The sequence below is a fragment of the Plectropomus leopardus genome, chromosome 14 (genome assembly GCF_026936395.1).
Source record: "Plectropomus leopardus strain MGB_pleo_1.0 chromosome 14, ASM2693639v1, whole genome shotgun sequence".
Classification (NCBI taxonomy): Eukaryota; Metazoa; Chordata; class Actinopteri; order Perciformes; family Serranidae; genus Plectropomus; species Plectropomus leopardus.
The window spans coordinates 15,443,870-15,463,546 of NC_142189.1; the positions used below are offsets into that span (position 1 = coordinate 15,443,870).

Genomic DNA, 19,677 nt, shown 5'->3' on the forward strand with positions numbered 1-19,677 from the left:
TAAAATAAAACCCCCCCCCCCCCCAAAAAAAAACGTTCACGTGACTTTATCTCCATATTTTTTATTAACAATATATTGCTAATGTTTCGTAAGAGGTTCTTGGCAGGAATGTGTTTAGCGGTGACACTTCCTGATTAAGTGGACGTTACCCTTATTAGGAGGGCAGTCATTGAGTGGGACCTTGATTTTCTGCCAATTCCTGGGCGGCTGTTAGTTAGCTGACCCCGCCAAAGACTCTGAAGAGAAACAATGACTCTCAGCACCACGGACAGCTCCTAAAGTCTGCAGTCCAGCATTTGTAGCAGAGCTGTGTAAAACATTAGATAAAATACTGAACATAAGTTACCTATATCATGTAAAATAGCCTATTAAACAATTAGAAGTCAAATTTGTATGTTTAGAATCATTATTAATATTTAATTAATTTAGCAGCCCATTTCTGCCAGTGTGATGAAAAGAATTGTTTAAGTCATTATAATGAGAAACTTTTCGAAATAATAATGTCTTTATCACAAAAATGATGACTGATTATTGTGCCTTATTATGTTGAGATATTAAGTTCTTATTGTGAGGTTGTTAAATCATTATTTTGAGAACGTTTATCATTATTTTGAAACACTGAGTCATTATTTGGAGATATTAAGTCATCGCTTTGAGATAGAAAATCAAAATTTTGAAAACTCTCTCATCTTGAGAACATTTTGAAATATTAAGGCATTATTTTGCAATGCTAACTCGTAACTTAAGATATAAGCTCATAATTGTGAGAAAGTTTCTCTTTCTAATTACTAAAAAACAACTTTTTTCCCCCTCACACTGGTGGAAAAGGGCTTCCATATATTATATATAGTATTAATCTTTGTGTTCTCTATTCTAGCACAGTCTGCATTGTATATTTTGGGCATCACCATCAAAAAGACTACCTGACCCAAAACTGTATGCATATGTGTCCTTTCTGCTTACACCAGCACCAGAGGCTCAAAGATTAATTTGACCTCTTAATAAACAGCCTTACAGGCACCAGGCTGTAACTAGACCATTGCTAATATTGTTATATTTCAGTTATGTGATTTTTTTTCCCTTTCTGTTTTTGTATTATTTCGGTTTATCTACAGATCGAAACACAGACAGTTACTCCAATGTCATCACAACCTGCATCTGTCAATTCTTCCAGGTGATAATCTCTTTACGAAATAGCTCTATTCTTCACTCTTTTTCAGTTGACCTTGCCAGTTTTGAGCCTCTCAGAACTTTTAATTACGTGTCTGATTTGATTGAAGCTGCCTTTGTCATTGCCTGCCTGCCTGGACTGTCTTCTACAAAGGAACATATTTCCCCCTTGAAATGCCATTGCATGACATGACATCAAAAGAAATGGCAATCCCAATGAGCCCTGGCTCAAAAAAAAGGAAAAAAAAATCCCATACTGTCTTCTGCCATGAAGACCGATTTGCTACACCAAGGCTCTGTGCTAGACAGACAATCCCTTTGAAAAGCCAACAGTTTTCACAATCATGTTCACGACTGAAATACGATGATGTGTGTGGAGCGTACTGTATAAGAAGAATGATCCATGATGGGGGGGCACTTTAGGTGCTCAGTGTATTCACGGTGTGACAAAGCAAGACGGATTACATTGGAGCATCATAAGTAATAGGCTGCAAACACTGCGAGACAGATGCTGCTGTGAACGGCCGTCTTCTCAACTTACAGGCCTGCATTTCATGTCTGGGTTGATTTATTACAATTTCCTCGGCTCACTGGCCCACCACCATGCGATATGCTAAAATTCATCCAGAAAATGTCAATTTTCTACTGCAAATTTAAAGTAAACAGCATCTACTGTGAATTGCTATATTTTAAAGGGTCAGTATACTCAAATCACAGATTGCTCTTGGTGGTAATAAAATCTCAAGATCTTTTTTTTCCCCCATTAGTATCTATGAATTGTGAGCATGCTCTTATGTTTGATGGAAGTACAGTACATGTGCGTTGTTCAGTACATGCATTTTCTACACATCTGATCTGATTGTCATTCTAAACATAACATATGGATCTGATTCTAAGATTTATTTTAAGATTTTACTTATTGATTTTAAAGCCCTTTATGGACTGTCCCCAAATATATATATCAGAACTGCTGTAGCCTCACTAACTATGACTCAATCTGAGATCCTCAGGCAGGAACCTGCTGATTATTTCCACCTTATGCTCAAAGACAAAAGGGGACCAAACTTTTGCCGTTCAGGATCTTCGGCTGTGAAAGGACCTGCATGAGGAACTCCGGCTTGCTACGTCAGTATCTTCTTTACAATCCTTTTTGAAGATCTACCATTATCAAAATGCTGTCCTATAATTTGCTCTTCAAATGTTTAGGTATACTTTTCTTAACCTATTGAATTACATTGAACCTTACTCTTTATGTCACACTGAAGTCTTGCACTGCTCATGAGGTGTTTTTACACTTTGTGTTTTAATTATGTTTTTTTTAATTATTTCTTTGCTTCTGCCTTTATTATGCAGTATAGCTGAAGCGTAAAAGGGGATGAAAGAGAGGAGATGACATACAGCAAAGGGCAGCAGGTTGCAGTCGAACCTGCAGCTACTGCAGCGAGGAAACAGCCTCTGTGCATGGGATGCCTGCTTTAAAAGGTGAGCTACTGGGCACCTCTTATTTATGGTTTTTAATCATTGATTATTCTTAAGTCAATTTCTCAATTTTCCTTATGCTTGCCTGGTTATTCAAACATTAACTAGAAATTTTAATGTTGTTTTTTCACTATAAAACTCTTTGTAATGATGGTTTTAGTAGGTGCTTTACAAATACAACTCGTTATGATTACTATGCTTATGATTACAATGATGATAACAATCTTGATTATTATTGCTGTTGTTAGTAGTATTATTATTATTACTATAGTTAAAATATTATGGCTGTTAAATGATTAATTTTAAAAATCAATAATTTAAATTAATCATTGAATTTCAATAGTTAGCAGCGATTAATTGCAATTTTTAATCACAAGGTTTCAGTTCCATTATTTTACATTCCAAAACAGTTATGAAGTCCACTTTGACAAAGTTAAGCAGTTCTTACCAGACTGTCTGGATTAGGAATCAAATGAAAGCAAAAACTTCATGGGATGAGCATAAAGTGGGTTGGTAAAAGGAGGACTCATGGGTTCCCAAAGAACCTTTTTTTCACCTGGATATCTTGAGGTCAGAGGTCAAGGAACTGCTGTGAAATGGTCATGCCATGTTATGATTGCAAAAATTTGGTCTAGCTTTAAGTTAGATAAGTTAATTTTGGACTTAAATTGCATTGTGATAAACAGATTAACACTTTCATAGCTTTAATTAAACATAATATTTCATAACACTGACAGCTCTTAAAATATAAATATATATGGAAGTAATCACAAGGTGTCTGCTGTTCCTTAAAAGGTATTATAATATCTTACATTCAAATTCATAAATGTTAGGCCTTGAAAATGATAAAATAGTCTTAAATATTAATTTGTGAAGTCTTAAACGCAACAAACATTGTATATTAATTCAATTATCCATCTCTCTGTTAATTATTCACAACATCAGATTTCTCATTTTATGGCTGCATATCATCCAGCAGAGACAGAGTCATTGTTGATCATCAAAAAATAGTTAGGACATAACTCCCATGCTGTCTTCCCACATCTTCAATCTTAATGCAAAGATAAGGGTCTTCAGGCTCCAAGTCCATACATACAAATACCAATAGATACATGTGAGTAACATCAATCTCCTCATCTATCCCTTTGCATCAAAGCAAATAAGTGTATGTATCCTGAAATGTCAAATGACACCTATAACACATTTGCTGTTTTTAATAGAAATAGACAGGACAGTAGAATGCACAATGAAAATCATCATCAATCAATATTCTAGTAACTTGCTGCCTGTTTACCAATAACTTTACACAGTCATCTTCCATTAGTGTGTGTGCCGGGCAGACAAGCCCTGTGGATCAAACATCTGATGAGATTACGATCCGCTTTAATCAAGACACTGTAAGTCATAAGGACAGACCTCGCTGTAGAGCCGGCTCATCCTCTGCTCTGATTCTGGCTGATAATGCTCAAGCAGAGGCTGCGGGGGGGAAACACTCAGGGAACCTCTCAACCTGATGTGATTGGACAGCTGCTGCTGAGGTGACCAGAACAGCAGTTAGCTATAATAGTTTTCTAACGGGAGTTGCATGGCAGGTAAGACCAATTACTTTGGACATTGATTGCACTCTCTGTCTTTGATCACGTAATTGCTTTGAGAGAGATGAGAGAGGTTCTCCTGCTAAACAGGTGTGTTCAAATGGATTAGTAGATTTCTCTTTTCTTTGACAAGAGAGAGGAGCGAGAGTAAAGGTTACCATATTTCATACATTATCTTGTTGAATTAGACCTTAGGTTATCATTATGTCATTTATTTCGATCACTGTATTTGAGGATCTTAAGCTTGTGTATTTATTGATATTTTGTCCCTTGGCTTTGAACTCTGGTCTGGCACTTTTCCAGTTACATTCCCCCTTTAAAAGAGGCTGCGGCTTCTCAGCATGGTTCCAAACACTCATTGATACAATAATTGATTTATGTTTGAACATGTGGGTGCATATTACATCACATTACAACATCTCAAAGCGCGGCAGGCAGACCAGTGGCAGCGTTCAGACAACATTTTGTGTGGCCCCTGAATGTGGCATGAAAAGCTTGTTTTATATTTTGATTATCCATGGTCCATTTGAATACTTGAACTTTCAGTAACTTAACATTTATTACACTGCTGGGCTACTGCATTACAATGCAAACCCCTATCAAGTGTCTGTGAGGTTAGTAATGGACACCTTGTAAAAAGCTATTGGTTGTATGGTGATGACAACCTCATGATTGTTGCAGGAATTATGTTCTGTCACTCATACAAGCTTTATAAGCTTAATTTAGCTTTTTAGTCATAGTATATTATGTTGTTCAAAATACCATTAAAGTCATTGTTAAGTATGTTTTCCAAAACAGCATAAAATAATCATAGTCTACCATGTCATCCAAAAAAGCATAAAAAAGTCATATTATAACTTGTCACATGAAATACCATGGTACAATACAAAGTCATGGTATAGCATGTCCCCCAAAACAGCATGAAACACTATTGTATAGTATATCATGCAAAATAGCATAAAAAGGCCATGAAGCTTAGCAGGGAGACTTTATGGCCTCATTTCATTCAGAAATCTCTGCCTCACCGAGCTTCTATCTTATCAGCTGACTATGGGCTTCACTCTAAATCAATGCAACCAGATTTTGTCACAATCTCCCAAAGCCAATCATATTGTTGTTGTCATTTCAGGACGAATAGATGCAACCCTCTTCCACCCAATTCACCTCCAGCCTTCAGCACACTACTGCCCATTCCTGCTACTCAACCCAATATCTTCATCTGTCAACCAAACATGGAAAGGCATGGAAAAGTAATGGTATAGTATGTCACCTGAAATACCATAAAAAGTCATAGTATAGTATGTCATCCAAAACAGCATAAAAAAGTCAGTCTGGTACCACAAAAGATGATAGCATAGTACCTTCATTCATAAAAAAATGAAAAGGTCATTGTATTGTATATCGTTCAAAATAGCATAAAAAATAATAGTATAGTATGTTGTTCAAAAATCAAAAAAAGAAGATAATATAGTATGTTGTTTAAAATACTATGACATTGTCAGTATAGTATGTCATTAAAATATCATAAAAGTCATATAATAGTATAACGTTCAAAATACCATGAAAAAGCCTTTATCTATGTAATGCGGAATATCATTAAAAATATCATTGTAAAGTAAGGTGTCTAAAATAGCAGAAAAATACTTTAAAGTATATTGCGTCATTCAAAATGAAGAGAGGGGCGGAGCGGTGAGTTGGCTCCGATGGAGGGGGAGGACGCCGGTCAGACCTGGCAGACCCAAACGCATAGTGAGGGTCTGCTGGGAACGTCTGGCAGAGTCTCCCGTCAGAAGGAGCTTCAACTCCCACCTCCGGAAGAGCTTCGACCATGTCCCGGGGGAGGCTGGGGACATTGAGTCCGAGTGGGCCGTGTTCCGTGCCTCCATTGCTGAGGCGGCCGACCGGTGCTGTGGCCGTAAGGTGGTTGGTGCCTGTCGGGGCGGCAACACCCGAACCCGCTGGTGGACACCGGCGGTAAGGGGTGCCGTCAAGCTGAAGAAGGAGTCCTATCGGACCTTCTTGGCCTGTGGGACTCCGGAGGCAGCAGACAGGTACCGACAGGCCAAGCGGAGTGCGGCGGCGGTCGCCAAGGCGAAAACCAGGGCATGGGAGGAGTTCGGCGAGGCCATGGAAAACGACTTCCGGACGGCTTCGAAGAGGTTCTGGACCACCATCCGGCGTCTCAGGAGGGGGAAACAGTGCTCCGTCAACACTGTGTATGGTGGCGACGGGGCGCTGCTGACCTCGACTCGGGACGTTGTGGATCGGTGGAAGGAATACTTCGAAGACCTCCTCAATCCCACCGACACGCCTTCCGTTGGGGAAGCAGGGCCTGGGGACCCGGGGGTGGGCTCCTCTATCTCTGGGGCTGAGGTTACCGAGGTGGTCAAAAAGCTCCTCGGTGGCAGGGCCCCGGGGGTGGACGAGGTCCGCCCGGAGTTCCTCAAGGCCCTGGATGTTGTGTGGCTGTCGTGGCTGACACGACTCTGCAACATTGCGTGGACATCGGGGGCAGTGCCCTTGGACTGGCAGACTGGGGTGGTGGTCCCTCTTTTTAAGTGTGTGTTCCAACTACAGGGGGATCACACTCCTCAGCCTCCCTGGTAAGGTCTATTCGGGGGTACTAGAGAGGAGGGTCCGCCGGATAGTCGAACCCCGGATTCAGGAGGAGCAATGCGGTTTTCGCCCCGGTCGTGGAACTGTGGACCAGCTCTGGACCCTTGGCAGGATCCTTGAGGGTGCTTGGGAGTTTGCCCTACCAGTCCACATGTGCTTTGTGGACTTGGAGAAGGCATTCGACCGTGTCCCTCGGGGAGTCCTGTGGGGGGTTCTCCGGGAATATGGGGTTTCGGACTCCCTGATACGGGCTGTCCGTTCCCTGTATGACCGGTGCCGGAGCTTGGTCCACATTGCCGGCAGTAAGTCGAACTCGTTTCCGGTGAGGGTTGGACTCCGCCAGGGCTGCCCTTTGTCACCGATTCTGTTCATAACTTTTATGGACAGAACTTCTAGGCGCACCCAGGGTGTTGAGGGTCCGTTTGGTGACCTCAGGATTAGGTCTCTGCTCTTTGCAGATGATGTGGTCCTGTTGGCTTCATCGGGCCGCGACCTTCAGCTCTCACTGGATCGGTTCGCAGCCGAGTGTGAAGCAGCTGGAATGAAAATCAGCACCTCCAAATCCGAGACCATGGTTCTCACCCGGAAAAGGGTGGCGTGCCCCCTCCGGATCGGGGATGAAGTCCTGCCCCAAGTGGAGGAGTTTAAGTACCTCGGGGTCTTGTTCACGAGTGAGGGAAGGATGGAACGGGAGATCGACAGGCGGATCGGTGCGGCGTCTGCAGTAATGCGGAATCTGCACCGGTCTGTCTTGGTGAAGAGGGAGCTGAGCCGAAAGGCAAAGCTTTCGATTTACCAGTCGATCTTCGTTCCTACCCTCACCTATGGTCACGAGCTTTGGGTAGTGACCGAAAGAACAAGATCGCGGGTACAAGCGGCCGAAATGACCATAATAATGCATGTCCAAAAAATGACCGAAAAGGCAAGGCTATAGTAAATAGCGTGTAGAGACACACCATAGCATAGAATGTTTCAAAAACGGTCAAAAACAGCATAATAATGCATGTCCAAAAAATGACAGAAAAGGCAAGGCTATAGTATGGCAAAAATGTCAAAACATGACATGTCCTAAAAACTGCTGAAAACCCCTCAAAACAGCATAAAATAGTGTGCCGAGACATACCATAGCATAGAATGTTTCAAAAACGGTCAAAATCAGCATAATAATGCATGTCAAAAAAATGACCGAAAAGGCAAGGCTATAGTATGGCAAAAATGTTATTAAATGACATGTCCTAAAAACAGCTGAAAACACCTCAATACAGCATAAAATAGTGTGCCGAGACATACCATAGCATAGAATGTTTCAAAAACGGTAAAAATCAGCATAATAATGCATGTCAAAAAAATGACCGAAAAGGCAAGGCTATAGTATGGCAAAAATGTCAAAATATGACATGTCCTAAAAACAGCTGAAAACACCTCAAAACAGCATAAAATAGTGTGCCAAGACACGCCATAGCATAGAATGTTTCAAAAACGGCCAAAAACAGCATAATACTACATTTCCAAAAAATGACCGAAAAGGCAAGGCTATAGTATGGCAAAAATATTATTAAATGACATGTCCTAAAAACAGCTGAAAACACCTCAAAACAGCATAAAATAGTGTGCAGAGACACACCATAGCATAGAATGTTTAAAAACGGTCAAAAACACCCTAATACTGCATGTCAAAAAAATGACAGAAAAGGCAAGGCTATAGTATGGCAAAAATGTCAAAATATGACATGTCCTGAAAACAGCTGAAAACACCTTAAAACAGCATAAAATAGCGTGCAGAGACACACCATAGCATAGAATGTTTCAAAAACGGTCAAAAACAGCATAATAATGCATGTCAAAAAAATGATCGAAAAGGCAAGGCTATAGTATGGCAAAAATGTCAAAATATGACATGTCCTAAAAACAGCTGAAAACACCTCAAAACAGTATAAAATAGTGTGCCGAGACATACCATAGCATAGAATGTTTCAAAAACTGCCAAAAACACCCTAATACTGCATGTCAAAAAAATGACCGAAAAGGCAAGGCTATAGTATGGCAAAAATGTCAAAATATGACATGTCCTAAAAACAGCTGAAAACACCTCAAAAACAGCATAAAATAGTGTGCCAAGACACGCCATAGCATAGAATGTTTAAAAAACGGCCAAAAACAGCATAATAATACATTTCCAAAAAATGACCGAAAAGGCAAGGCTATAGTATGGCAAAAATATCATAATATGACATGTCCTAAAAACAGCTGAAAACACCTCAAAACAGCATAAAATAGTGTGCCGAGACATACCATAGCATAGAATGTTTCAAAAACGGTCAAAAACACCTTAATACTGCATGTCAAAAAAATGACCGAAAAGGCAAGGCTATAGTATGGCAAAAATGTCAAAATATGACATGTCCTGAAAACAGCTGAAAACACCTTAAAACAGCATAAAATAGCGTACAGAGACACACCATAGCATAGAATGTTTCAAAAACGGTCAAAAACACCCTAATACTGCATGTCAAAAAAATGACCGAAAAGGCAAGGCTATAGTATGGCAAAAATGTCAAAATATGACATGTCCTAAAAACAGCTGAAAACACCTCAAAAACAGCATAAAATAGTGTGCCAAGACACGCCATAGCATAGAATGTTTAAAAAACGGCCAAAAACAGCATAATAATACATTTCCAAAAAATGACCGAAAAGGCAAGGCTATAGTATGGCAAAAATATCATAATATGACATGTCCTAAAAACAGCTGAAAACACCTCAAAACAGCATAAAATAGTGTGCCGAGACATACCATAGCATAGAATGTTTCAAAAACGGTCAAAAACACCTTAATACTGCATGTCAAAAAAATGACCGAAAAGGCAAGGCTATAGTATGGCAAAAATGTCAAAATATGACATGTCCTGAAAACAGCTGAAAACACCTTAAAACAGCATAAAATAGCGTACAGAGACACACCATAGCATAGAATGTTTCAAAAACGGTCAAAAACACCCTAATACTGCATGTCAAAAAAATGACCGAAAAGGCAAGGCTATAGTATGGCAAAAATGTCAAAATATGACATGTCCTGAAAACAGCTGAAAACACCTTAAAACAGCATAAAATAGCGTACAGAGACACACCATAGCATAGAATGTTTCAAAAACGGTCAAAAACACCCTAATACTGCATGTCAAAAAAATGACCGAAAAGGCAAGGCTATAGTATGGCAAAAATGTCAAAATATGACATGTCCTGAAAACAGCTGAAAACACCTCAAAACAGCATAAAATAGTGTGCCAAGACACGCCATAGCATACAATGTTTCAAAAACGGCCCAAAACAGCATAATAATGCATGTCCAAAAAATGACCGAAAAGGCAAGGCTATAGTATGGCAAAAATGTCAAAATATGACATGTCCTGAAAACAGCTGAAAACACCTTAAAACAGCATAAAATAGCGTACAGAGACACACCATAGCATAGAATGTTTCAAAAACGGTCAAAAACAGCATAATAATGCATGTCAAAAAAATGACCGAAAAGGCAAGGCTATAGTATGGCAAAAATGTCAAAATATGATATGTCCTGAAAACAGCTGAAAACACCTCAAAACAGCATAAAATAGCGTGCAGAGACACACCATAGCATAGAATGTTTCAAAAACGGCCCAAAACAGCATAATAATGTATATCAAAAAAATGACTGAAAAGGCAAGGCTATAGTATGGCAAAAATGTCAAAATATGACATGTCCTAAAAATAGCTGAAAACACCTTAAAACAGCATAAAATAGTGTGCCAAGACACGCCATAGCATACAATGTTTCAAAAACGGCCCAAAACAGCATAATAATGCATGTCCAAAAAATGACTGAAAAGGCAAGGCTATAGTATGGCAAAAATGTCAAAATATGACATGTCCTAAAAACAGCTGAAAACACCTCAAAACAGCATAAAATAGTGTGCCGATACATACCATAGCATAGAATGTTTCAAAAACGGCCCAAAACAGCATAATAATGCATGTCCAAAAAATGACCGAAAAGGCAAGGCTATAGTATGGCAAAAATGTCAAAATATGACATGCCCTAAAAACAGCTGAAAACACCTCAAAACAGCATAAAATAGTGTGCCGAGACATACCATAGCATAGAATGTTTCAAATACTGCCAAAAACACCCTAATACTGCATGTCAAAAAAATGACCGAAAAGGCAAGGCTATAGTATGGCAAAAATGTCAAAATATGACATGTCCTAAAAACAGCTGAAAACACCTCAAAACAGCATAAAATAGTGTGCCAAGACACGCCATAGCATAGAATGTTTCAAAAACGGTCAAAAACACCCTAATACTGCATGTCCAAAAAATGACTGAAAAGGCAAGGCTATAGTATGGCAAAAATGTCAAAATATGACATGTCCTAAAAACAGCTGAAAACACCTCCAAACAGCATAAAATAGTGTGCCGAGACATACCATAGCATAGAATGTTTCAAAAACTGCCAAAAACACCCTAATACTGCATGTCCAAAAAATGACCGAAAAGGCAAGGCTATAGTATGGCAAAAATGTCAAAATATGACATGTCCTAAAAACAGCTGAAAACACCTCAAAACAGCATAAAATAGCGTGCCAAGACACACCATAACATAGAATGTTTCAAAAACGGTCAAAAACAGCATAATAATGCATGTCCAAAAAATGACCGAAAAGGCAAGGCTATAGTATGGCAAAAATGTCAAAATATGACATGTCCTGAAAACAGCTGAAAACACCTTAAAACAGCATAAAATAGCGTACAGAGACACACCATAGCATAGAATGTTTCAAAAACGGCCCAAAACAGCATAATAATGCATGTCCAAAAAATGACCGAAAAGGCAAGGCTATAGTATGGCAAAAATGTCAAAATATGACAGGTCCTAAAAACAGCTGAAAACACCTCAAAACAGCATAAAATAGTGTGCCGAGACATACCATAGCATAGAATGTTTCAAAAACTGCCAAAAACAGCATAATAATGCATGTCCAAAAAATGACCGAAAAGGCAAGGCTATAGTATAGCAAAAATGTCAAAATATGACATGTCCTAAAAACAGCTGAAAACACCTCAAAACAGCATAAAATAGTGTGCCAAGACACGCCATAGCATAGAATGTTTCAAAAACGGTCAAAAACACCCTAATACTGCATGTCAAAAAAATGACCGAAAAGGCAAGGCTATAGTATGGCAAAAATGTCAAAATATGACATGTCCTGAAAACAGCTGAAAACACCTTAAAACAGCATAAAATAGCGTACAGAGACACACCATAGCATAGAATGTTTCAAAAACGGTCAAAAACAGCATAATAATGCATGTCAAAAAAATGACCGAAAAGGCAAGGCTATAGTATGGCAAAAATGTCAAAATATGACATGTCCTAAAAACAGCTGAAAACACCTCAAAACAGCATTAAATAGTGTGCCGATACATACCATAGCATAGAATGTTTCAAAAACTGCCAAAAACACCCAAATACTGCATGTCAAAAAAATGGCCGAAAAGGCAAGGCTATAGTATGGCAAAAATGTCAAAACATGACATGTCCTAAAAACAGCTGAAAACACCTCAAAACAGCATAAAATAGTGTGCCAAGACACGCCATAGCATAGAATGTTTCAAAAACGGTCAAAAACACCCAAATACTGCATGTCAAAAAAATGGCCGAAAAGGCAAGGCTATAGTATGGCAAAAATGTCAAAATATGACATGTCCTAAAAACAGCTGAAAACACCTCAAAACAGCATAAAATAGTGTGCCGAGACATACCATAGCATACAATGTTTCAAAAACGGCCCAAAACAGCATAATAATGCATGTCCAAAAAATGACCGAAAAGGCAAGGCTATAGTATGGCAAAAATGTCAAAATATGACATGTCCTAAAAACAGCTGAAAACACCTCAAAACAGCATAAAATAGTGTGCCGAGACATACCATAGCATACAATGTTTCAAAAACGGCCCAAAACAGCATAATAATGCATGTCCAAAAAATGACCGAAAAGGCAAGGCTATAGTATAGCAAAAATGTCAAAATATGACATGTCCTAAAAACAGCTGAAAACACCTCAAAACAGCATAAAATAGTGTGCCGAGACATACCATAGCATAGAATGTTTCAAAAACTGCCAAAAACACCCAAATACTGCATGTCAAAAAAATGGCCGAAAAGGCAAGGCTATAGTATGGCAAAAATGTCAAAATATGACATGTCCTGAAAACAGCTGAAAACATCTTAAAACAGCATGAAATAGCGTGCAGAGACACACCATAGCATAGAATGTTTCAAAAACGGTCAAAAACAGCATAATAATGCATGTCCAAAAAATGACCGAAAAGGCAAGGCTATAGTATGGCAAAAATGTCAAAATATGACATGTCCTAAAAACAGCTGAAAACACCTCAAAACAGCATAAAATAGTGTGCCGAGACATACCATAGCATAGAATGTTTCAAAAACGTTCAAAAACACCCTAATACTGCATGTCAAAAAAATGACCGAAAAGGCAAGGCTATAGTATGGCAAAAATGTCAAAACATGACATGTCCTAAAAACAGCTGAAAACACCTCAAAACAGCATAAAATAGTGTGCCAAGACACGCCATAGCATACAATGTTTCAAAAGCATTAAAACAGCATAATAATGCATGTCCAAAAAATGACCGAAAAGGCAAGGCTATAGTATGGCAAAAATGTCAAAATATGACATGTCCTAAAAACAGCTGAAAACACCTCAAAACAGCATAAAATAGTGTGCCGAGACATACCATAGCATACAATGTTTCAAAAACTGCCAAAAACACCCAAATACTGCATGTCAAAAAAATGGCCGAAAAGGCAAGGCTATAGTATGGCAAAAATGTCAAAATATGACATGTCCTAAAAACAGCTGAAAACACCTCAAAACAGCATAAAATAGTGTGCCAAGACACGCCATAGCATAGAATGTTTCAAAAACGGTCAAAAACACCCTAATACTGCATGTCCAAAAAATGACTGAAAAGGCAAGGCTATAGTATGGCAAAAATGTCAAAATATGACATGTCCTACAAACAGCTGAAAACACCTCCAAACAGCATAAAATAGTGTGCCGAGACATACCATAGCATAGAATGTTTCAAAAACTGCCAAAAACACCCTAATACTGCATGTCCAAAAAATGACCGAAAAGGCAAGGCTATAGTATGGCAAAAATGTCAAAATATGACATGTCCTAAAAACAGCTGAAAACACCTCAAAACAGCATAAAATAGCGTGCCAAGACACACCATAACATAGAATGTTTCAAAAACGGTCAAAAACAGCATAATAATGCATGTCCAAAAAATGACCGAAAAGGCAAGGCTATAGTATGGCAAAAATGTCAAAATATGACATGTCCTGAAAACAGCTGAAAACACCTTAAAACAGCATAAAATAGCATACAGAGACACACCATAGCATAGAATGTTTCAAAAACGGTCAAAAACAGCATAATAATGCATGTCCAAGAAATGACCGAAAAGGCAAGGCTATAGTATGGCAAAAATGTCAAAATATGACAGGTCCTAAAAACAGCTGAAAACACCTCAAAACAGCATAAAATAGTGTGCCGAGACACACCATAGCATAGAATGTTTCAAAAACGGTCAAAAACACCCTAATACTGCATGTCAAAAAAATGACCGAAAAGGCAAGGCTATAGTATGGCAAAAATGTCAAAATATGACATGTCCTGAAAACAGCTGAAAACACCTTAAAACAGCATAAAATAGCGTACAGAGACACACCATAGCATAGAATGTTTCAAAAACGGTCAAAAACAGCATAATAATGCATGTCAAAAAAATGACCGAAAAGGCAAGGCTATAGTATGGCAAAAATGTCAAAATATGACATGTCCTAAAAACAGCTGAAAACACCTCAAAACAGCATTAAATAGTGTGCCAAGACACGCCATAGCATAGAATGTTTCAAAAACGGTCAAAAACACCCTAATACTGCATGTCAAAAAAATGACCGAAAAGGCAAGGCTATAGTATGGCAAAAATGTCAAAATATGACATGTCCTAAAAACAGCTGAAAACACCTCAAAACAGCATAAAATAGTGTGCCGAGACATACCATAGCATACAATGTTTCAAAAACGGCCCAAAACAGCATATTAATGCATGTCCAAAAAATGACCGAAAAGGCAAGGCTATAGTATGGCAAAAATGTCAAAATATGACATGTCCTAAAAACAGCTGAAAACACCTCAAAACAGCATAAAATAGTGTGCCGAGACATACCATAGCATAGAATGTTTCAAAAACTGCCAAAAACACCCTAATACTGCATGTCAAAAAAATGACCGAAAAGGCAAGGCTATAGTATGGCAAAAATGTCAAAATATGACATGTCCTAAAAACAGCTGAAAACACCTCAAAACAGCATAAAATAGTGTGCCAAGACACGCCATAGCATACAATGTTTCAAAAACGGCCAAAAACAGCATAATAATGCATGTCCAAAAAATGACCGAAAAGGCAAGGCTATAGTATGGCAAAAATGTCAAAATATGACATGTCCTAAAAACAGCTGAAAACACCTCAAAACAGCATAAAATAGTGTGCCGAGACATACCATAGCATAGAATGTTTCAAAAACTGCCAAAAACACCCAAATACTGCATGTCAAAAAAATGGCCGAAAAGGCAAGGCTATAGTATGGCAAAAATGTCAAAATATGACATGTCCTGAAAACAGCTGAAAACATCTTAAAACAGCATGAAATAGCGTGCAGAGACACACCATAGCATAGAATGTTTCAAAAACGGTCAAAAACAGCATAATAATGCATGTCCAAAAAATGACCGAAAAGGCAAGGCTATAGTATGGCAAAAATGTCAAAATATGACATGTCCTGAAAACAGCTGAAAACACCTTAAAACAGCATAAAATAGCGTACAGAGACACACCATAGCATAGAATGTTTCAAAAACGGTCAAAAACAGCATAATAATGCATGTCAAAAAAATGACCGAAAAGGCAAGGCTATAGTATGGCAAAAATGTCAAAATATGACATGTCCTAAAAACAGCTGAAAACACCTCAAAACAGCATAAAATAGTGTGCCGATACATACCATAGCATAGAATGTTTCAAAAACGGTCAAAAACAGCATAATAATGCATGTCCAAAAAATGACCGAAAAGGCAAGGCTATAGTATGGCAAAAATGTCAAAATATGACATGTCCTAAAAACAGCTGAAAACACCTCAAAACAGCATAAAATAGTGTGCCGAGACATACCATAGCATAGAATGTTTCAAAAACTGCCAAAAACACCCTAATACTGCATGTCAAAAAAATGACCGAAAAGGCAAGGCTATAGTATGGCAAAAATGTCAAAATATGACATGTCCTAAAAACAGCTGAAAACACCTCAAAACAGCATAAAATAGTGTGCCGAGACATACCATAGCATAGAATGTTTCAAAAACGTTCAAAAACACCCTAATACTGCATGTCAAAAAAATGACCGAAAAGGCAAGGCTATAGTATGGCAAAAATGTCAAAATATGACATGTCCTGAAAACAGCTGAAAACACCTTAAAACAGCATAAAATAGCGTACAGAGACACACCATAGCATAGAATGTTTCAAAAACTGCCAAAAACACCCTAATACTGCATGTCAAAAAAATGGCCGAAAAGGCAAGGCTATAGTATGGCAAAAATGTCAAAATATGACATGTCCTGAAAACAGCTGAAAACATCTTAAAACAGCATGAAATAGCGTGCAGAGACACACCATAGCATAGAATGTTTCAAAAACGGTCAAAAACAGCATAATAATGCATGTCCAAAAAATGACCGAAAAGGCAAGGCTATAGTATGGCAAAAATGTCAAAATATGACATGTCCTAAAAACAGCTGAAAACACCTCAAAACAGCATAAAATAGTGTGCCGAGACATACCATAGCATACAATGTTTCAAAAACTGCCAAAAACACCCAAATACTGCATGTCAAAAAAATGGCCGAAAAGGCAAGGCTATAGTATGGCAAAAATGTCAAAATATGACATGTCCTGAAAACAGCTGAAAACATCTTAAAACAGCATGAAATAGCGTGCAGAGACACACCATAGCATAGAATGTTTCAAAAACGGTCAAAAACAGCATAATAATGCATGTCCAAAAAATGACCGAAAAGGCAAGGCTATAGTATGGCAAAAATGTCAAAATATGACATGTCCTGAAAACAGCTGAAAACACCTTAAAACAGCATAAAATAGCGTACAGAGACACACCATAGCATAGAATGTTTCAAAAACGGTCAAAAACGGTCAAAAACAGCATAATAATGCATGTCAAAAAAATGACCGAAAAGGCAAGGCTATAGTATGGCAAAAATGTCAAAATATGACATGTCCTAAAAACAGCTGAAAACACCTCAAAACAGCATAAAATAGTGTGCCAAGACACGCCATAGCATAGAATGTTTCAAAAACTGCCAAAAACACCCAAATACTGCATGTCAAAAAAATGGCCGAAAAGGCAAGGCTATAGTATGGCAAAAATGTCAAAACATGACATGTCCTAAAAACAGCTGAAAACACCTCAAAACAGCATAAAATAGTGTGCCAAGACACGCCATAGCATAGAATGTTTCAAAAACGGTCAAAAACAGCATAATACTGCATGTCAAAAAAATGACCGAAAAGGCAAGGCTATAGTATGGCAAAAATGTCAAAATATGACATGTCCTGAAAACAGCTGAAAACACCTTAAAACAGCATAAAATAGCGTACAGAGACACACCATAGCATAGAATGTTTCAAAAACTGCCAAAAACACCCTAATACTGCATGTCAAAAAAATGGCCGAAAAGGCAAGGCTATAGTATGGCAAAAATGTCAAAATATGACATGTCCTGAAAACAGCTGAAAACATCTTAAAACAGCATGAAATAGCGTGCAGAGACACACCATAGCATAGAATGTTTCAAAAACGGTCAAAAACAGCATAATAATGCATGTCCAAAAAATGACCGAAAAGGCAAGGCTATAGTATGGCAAAAATGTCAAAATATGACATGTCCTGAAAACAGCTGAAAACACCTTAAAACAGCATAAAATAGCGTACAGAGACACACCATAGCATAGAATGTTTCAAAAACTGCCAAAAACACCCTAATACTGCATGTCAAAAAAATGGCCGAAAAGGCAAGGCTATAGTATGGCAAAAATGTCAAAATATGACATGTCCTGAAAACAGCTGAAAACATCTTAAAACAGCATGAAATAGCGTGCAGAGACACACCATAGCATAGAATGTTTCAAAAACGGTCAAAAACAGCATAATAATGCATGTCCAAAAAATGACCGAAAAGGCAAGGCTATAGTATGGCAAAAATGTCAAAATATGACATGTCCTAAAAACAGCTGAAAACACCTCAAAACAGCATAAAATAGTGTGCCGAGACATACCATAGCATACAATGTTTCAAAAACTGCCAAAAACACCCAAATACTGCATGTCAAAAAAATGGCCGAAAAGGCAAGGCTATAGTATGGCAAAAATGTCAAAATATGACATGTCCTGAAAACAGCTGAAAACATCTTAAAACAGCATGAAATAGCGTGCAGAGACACACCATAGCATAGAATGTTTCAAAAACGGTCAAAAACAGCATAATAATGCATGTCCAAAAAATGACCGAAAAGGCAAGGCTATAGTATGGCAAAAATGTCAAAATATGACATGTCCTGAAAACAGCTGAAAACACCTTAAAACAGCATAAAATAGCGTACAGAGACACACCATAGCATAGAATGTTTCAAAAACGGTCAAAAACGGTCAAAAACAGCATAATAATGCATGTCAAAAAAATGACCGAAAAGGCAAGGCTATAGTATGGCAAAAATGTCAAAATATGACATGTCCTAAAAACAGCTGAAAACACCTCAAAACAGCATAAAATAGTGTGCCAAGACACGCCATAGCATAGAATGTTTCAAAAACTGCCAAAAACACCCAAATACTGCATGTCAAAAAAATGGCCGAAAAGGCAAGGCTATAGTATGGCAAAAATGTCAAAATATGACATGTCCTGAAAACAGCTGAAAACACCTCAAAACAGCATAAAATAGTGTGCCAAGACACGCCATAGCATAGAATGTTTCAAAAACGGTCAAAAACACCCTAATACTGCATGTCAAAAAAATGACCGAAAAGGCAAGGCTATAGTATGGCAAAAATGTCAAAATATGACATGTCCTGAAAACAGCTGAAAACACCTTAAAACAGCATAAAATAGCGTACAGAGACACACCATAGCATAGAATGTTTCAAAAACGGTCAAAAACAGCATAATAATGCATGTCAAAAAAATGACCGAAAAGGCAAGGCTATAGTATGGCAAAAATGTCAAAATATGACATGTCCTAAAAACAGCTGAAAACACCTCAAAACAGCATAAAATAGTGTGCCGAGACATACCATAGCATAGAATGTTTCAAAAACTGCCAAAAACACCCAAATACTGCATGTCAAAAAAATGGCCGAAAAGGCAAGGCTATAGTATGGCAAAAATGTCAAAATATGACATGTCCTAAAAACAGCTGAAAACACCTCAAAACAGCATAAAATAGTGTGCCGAGACATACCATAGCATAGAATGTTTCAAAAACGTTCAAAAACACCCTAATACTGCATGTCAAAAAAATGACCGAAAAGGCAAGGCTATAGTATGGCAAAAATGTCAAAACATGACATGTCCTAAAAACAGCTGAAAACACCTCAAAACAGCATAAAATAG

At 38.1% G+C, this 19,677-nt stretch overlaps 2 protein-coding genes across 14 annotated transcripts in view; one reads left to right on the plus strand and one right to left on the minus strand.

The window, feature by feature from the left end:
* Positions 1-19,677, plus strand: part of wdr25 (WD repeat domain 25) — an 80,095-nt gene that overhangs the window by 56,357 nt on the left and 4,061 nt on the right. For 4 of the 11 annotated variants that reach the window (XM_088087752.1, XM_088087762.1, XM_088087753.1 and 1 more), the window contains 3 exons: positions 1,116-2,295; positions 2,524-2,652; positions 5,374-5,500. The gene's annotated coding sequence lies outside the window, so the exon portion shown is untranslated. Of the gene's footprint in view, positions 1-1,115; positions 2,296-2,523; positions 2,653-5,373; positions 5,506-19,677 lie in introns of all 11 variants that reach the window. The other 7 variants (XM_088087755.1, XM_088087759.1, XM_088087756.1 and 4 more) reach the window with 7 other exon arrangements.
* Positions 1-19,677, minus strand: part of begain (brain enriched guanylate kinase associated) — a 208,408-nt gene that overhangs the window by 25,525 nt on the left and 163,206 nt on the right. The window lies entirely within an intron of this gene.